The 4,870-nt window shown below is 37.9% G+C and overlaps 1 long non-coding RNA gene across 1 annotated transcript; it reads right to left on the bottom strand.

Annotated features, from left to right (window-relative positions):
- Positions 1–2,244: 2,244 nt before the first annotated feature.
- LOC118242965 lies at positions 2,245–4,652 on the bottom strand. Its single transcript, XR_004777135.1, has 2 exons — positions 4,529–4,652; positions 2,245–2,535 (listed from the first exon to the last, which is right to left on the bottom strand). It is a non-coding gene; the product is annotated as an uncharacterized LOC118242965 (long non-coding RNA).
- Positions 4,653–4,870: the final 218 nt, after the last annotated feature.

Raw genomic sequence — 4,870 nt, 5'->3', positions numbered from 1 at the left:
TTTGGCCCAAATTCGAGAGTAGTGTGATTAAACACAGTGGTAACTAAAAATGTCACAAGGAAATTCAGGCAATTGTTCGGAATGTAATCGCACACCCATTTGGAGTTTATTTTCCAAGATTTGGTTGTTCGTATCATGTTTCATCGTCTCATAACCTCCTGATTTCGTCGCATACTTTGAACAAAAACGATTCTTGTCAAACGCGAAAGCGACAGTTATTTTATTGAATATCTGCAAAAATTAATAGGCCAACCAATCAAAAAAGATACTGTAAAAAAATGCAGACGTGTAGAAAGCGGAGGTGGCTCTTCTTGCTAATTATTTTTATTTTAATTATTATTATTATTATTATTATTATTATTATTATTATTATTATTATTATTATTATTATTATTATTATTATTATTAATAATAATAATAATAATAATAAAAATAAGCATATTCTATTGCACAAATTAAACTATCAATTTAGACTACAAAATAAAATTAAATGAAAATGGTGCTGTAATTACATCTGATTAATGTTTTATTGCGTTTAATGAAACCAAAGTAAGGACTATGAAATATTAGCAATATTGTCTATTGCTCCATGACTGCTTTGCATTTTATTATCACAACAAATTAAAACGATTAAAAAAGAATGAACAGTCTTGAACGATAGAGATGAGGAGACGCTCAAACAAGCATATGTATAAATATGCTCATGACCTGCATACCTGCACAGATTAAAGTAATAAAAAAGGAAGACTTGATTGACTGCCTTTATTTTACCGAATTCTTTGACAAAAGATATGTCTTTTCGAGAAAGTTTAGGCTTTGTGTACTCAAGGTACGGTGCCTGTCCGCCTTTTCACACTTTGAACGAGGGACGAGGAGGAAAACTGTCTGGGATTAGTAGTCAGATTTGCTGTTTCCCATAGAACCCCCAAGGTCTTGAACCCAATTAATGGCTAATAATTACCCAGGTAACTTAACTGTAGCTGCTTGGCCGACTTCATTAGCGGCACTAGAAAAAAAGGCGTGCTTCTAATAGCCTTCCCCAGTAGCTCAGTGGCTGTATCCAAGGACACGCTTCACCAGTGCAGCATACAGGCTGCCTCAACTCTAAAACATAATAAATGTTCTTATGAATTAGTCTATATTTATGTCTCACCGCGGTTGCAGATTCATTGCACCACCACTTCATAAATCTACGGAAAACGTTGCATTTATTTGTCGCTGGCGTGCCCGTTTTGCACTTCTCGTTCTGTACAAAGGTTTGTTCTCCAGCGCGCTGTCGTTTCGGTGTTCATAAAGCGCTCGCAGCGACTACCTCTTTTTGCAGTCTGTGCTTCGTTCTTAAGCGACACTGGGTGCTAATGTCATTTACCGAGCGCGCGCGCGCGCGCGCGCGACAGAGAGAGAGAGAGAGAGAGAGAGAGAGAGAGAGAGAGAGAGAGAGAGAGAGAGAGAGAGAGAGAGCGCGAGCGGGGCTAAGCCCCACCTTAAAGTTACTATGGTTGCTTTGTCATTACATAAACTGCATTAGCATTTCGGGGCCAGAGAACCAGTGTAAATGTCGAAACAGGTCTGTGTTTTGATGTATTCGAACTGTTCAATTCAGAGGCACGACTGAGTGGATGTAATTTCACATATTGAATGTGTTGAGATGTTATCAGTGCGTAACACATAAGCCGGGCCCTTTTCTGCCATGGACAAAGCTTCGGTTTCACCCCGTTTGAGTAAACGTGCAGGCCTGAGAGACCTGCCTGACGTAGCTTGTTGCTGGCCAGCTATCTATCGAATCACTCCCAGTAAGGCTAATTATTACCAGTACCACTAATACTGGCATCGTTGCGATCCTTTCACTGTTTTATAATTGTGTGAAAAGCTTATCCATTATTCACAGTTATATGGAAAGCGGATTATTTCCAGTGTAACTGCTACTATTGGTTACTATTATTCTAAATATTTCACGTTTTTTCATTGTTATATCTGACTTGTTAGTCTGGACCTTTTATATCTGCACATGAAGGTAGCCTAAGTAGCCCATTGACTATAGAGTAAGTGGTTTTGATTATTACGTTAAGTTTTAGGCTTTGAAAGTGTGCTGTTGTATTCATAAATAACGGCAAGCTAATAAAACAAATAGGCCCATGAATTTATTTCTTCAGATGAAATTTATTTAATTATAATCTGAAATATTACAGCGCTTGACATCACTTCGTGTTTCGAGGGCTAGAAGTACAAAACAGGAACAATGGGTTTTATATTTAAATTTTATTTGAGTTATAATCAAAGGCGGACTTTATTTAAAAATATGTGCAAGCACACCAAATACGGTAATTATAGAGAAAAACAAATGGTATAAAGGTGTTATATACATTCACACTCCTTTTAAATCCTTGTCTACGGACCGCTCGAAGAAATCCTATCTCTACATGATCCAGATAACAGGTTAATTGTGCTGTTGACATTAATGCCCAAAGCGGAAGTTACCGAGACTGGGTTAGCAGAACACTTTCTTCCGGGGTCTGGGCAGGCATCTCACCATTCCTGCGCAAAAAACCAAAGGAAAATGGCAACAATCTGGAAAGAAAATACTCCATATGCGTAGTTACATAGCAATCACGTTTCAAGGAGCTCGTAAAAAAAAAAAAACCCAGACGTTTAAATGACGCAGAAAACTATTCCCCAATGAACGGGTGTTGGAGAGCAACACTTTTCTTTACAAGTGTAATTATAGTTAATTGCTCTTAAAGAAGGTGTTGCTCCGTATGAAATAATTTGTCCCACCCCACGTGTGAGAGGAATTCCCTTCATTTAAATTGTTTTGAATGACTGGGGCAAACAGTCACCAAAGGACAACACTACGTTATCGGCCTGGTGTACTTTATTGTTTCAGTCTGCGTCTAGAATCCACCAACAATTGGTTGTGTTTAACATATTTTTTGGTAGCGCATCATAGATAGTTGGGATTATAGATGACTTTGGACATTGGTAAAATGTTCTATAAATTATATATCAGTTTTCACACACATGCTTGTTTGGACATGCCTGTTTGTTTTGGTTAGTCTATATTATAGATTATAGATCTATTATGGAAATATTGAGACATTACAGAATTTTGACACATTTTTGTTTTGTTAAAACAAGCACACTAGTCATCGAAACTTTTAAACTGGTTTAAGTGGCACAGCAGTGGCACAGCAGATGAGGTATGTATCTTCTCAAAACAAATGTAACGTTATCAGTTTATTGAAGCATGAAGGCTCTGATTGGAGTCTAAGAGCAATAAATTATGTTTGTAAATGTTTGGGCATGTTGACAAGATTAAGTCTTACTTTATGTTCCGAGGAGCGGTCCGCAGACTACCATATGTGCTCTCTGTCTGTGTGGTTCATGCTTTATTTAATTCGACATAGCCTCAGTCATATACTTCACGAAGCAGTCAAGTGTTGAGCAAATCTTCAGTAACTTATAAGAAAACCAAAATGAACAGTTCGTTCTGTCTCCTTTTAAAACTACTGAGTACGTTTCACGAAGTCTGAATTAAATCATAACGCTTCTTATATGGGCCAAACAAATCACTATTACTAGTACTATACATTCTTAGACACTCATTCATGCGAATGTTCATAATCAAATAAACCCGTTTCTGTTCCTGCTTTTGTCCGGCTGTTATTACACCGTCACAGTGGCGGCTGTTGGTGAACCTATTACATCGATCATGTAAAATATCAACAGATCTTTCCTGACCACGATTTAAACGCCACTGGTCACGCAGCTGTCAATGACCGCCTAAAATATCTTAAAAATAAAAGAAAGCTTTGATCTGCACGGCTGTACGTTCCCATGTGGTCCCGCAGGATATGACAGCATGATTGCGCTCTAATGCCAGAGGTCAACAGACAGCTTCTCTCTGAGATCAAAGTATTTTAATTTGTGGGCAATCATTCAAGAAATTAAATAAATATTTAATGTCAGTCTTGCCTATTACATTTCATGATTTAATTTGCCTAACTCTCACATTGAAATATCAGTATAATAATAATAATAATAATAATAATAATAATAATAATAATAATAATAATAATATTACAGTTGTTTTAATGGATTTTTCTTTAATTGGACAAGATTTACATAGAGTAAAAAGTAGGTTCTAATATTTCAATCAGTAAAATTAGTGTGCCGAAACCCCCCTTTTTTTTAGTACTGCACACCTGAGAACGATTTGCCGCGAAATAGATTTGTCTCTGCGTAACACGATGCAGCATTAAGGCATTTCAGCTAACGCTTAGACAGCCTCCTACCGCCTACCCTATAACCCCGGCTAAGGTACGGCTGAAACATTTTAACGCTGTCAGCAGTTTCTACGTTTTGTTTTATGTGAGGTTTAATTACAAATGTTATATTGGATACATATTTATTTCTCCAATTAAAATCGAAATAGTGCACAATCTCGTAGTTCGTTTATCTAAAGAGAACTGCGGAATTTGTTTAAATCGCGGTACATGCACATTACAACATGCAGAGCAACGGTACTTACGTTAGTAACCCGACGGCGTTTTCTTTGGTTGCCTGCTACCTGCGCCTAGACTGTCACAAAAGCGTAGATTGTTTACAGCGTTGTGAACCAACGCGTCAATATGCAGATCTCAAATAGTGGTTCGTTTCACGAGTGTCGTTATGCTTACCTTCTCCGTGGCGATCGTATACATGCACACACACGTTTCCCCACTCGTTCTCGCTCTCTCTCTCTCTCTTTCTCTCTCTCTCTCTCTCTCTCTCTCTCTCTCTCTCTCTCTCTCTCTCTCTCTCTCTCTCTCTCTCTCTCTCTCTCTCTCTCTCTCTTTCTTTCCCCCTCTCTCTCCTTCTCTGTGCAACACAT

This window comes from Electrophorus electricus, chromosome 18, assembly GCF_013358815.1.
Source record: "Electrophorus electricus isolate fEleEle1 chromosome 18, fEleEle1.pri, whole genome shotgun sequence".
NCBI lineage: Eukaryota > Metazoa > Chordata > Actinopteri > Gymnotiformes > Gymnotidae > Electrophorus > Electrophorus electricus.
This window is presented reverse-complemented; position numbering and strand designations above follow the sequence as displayed.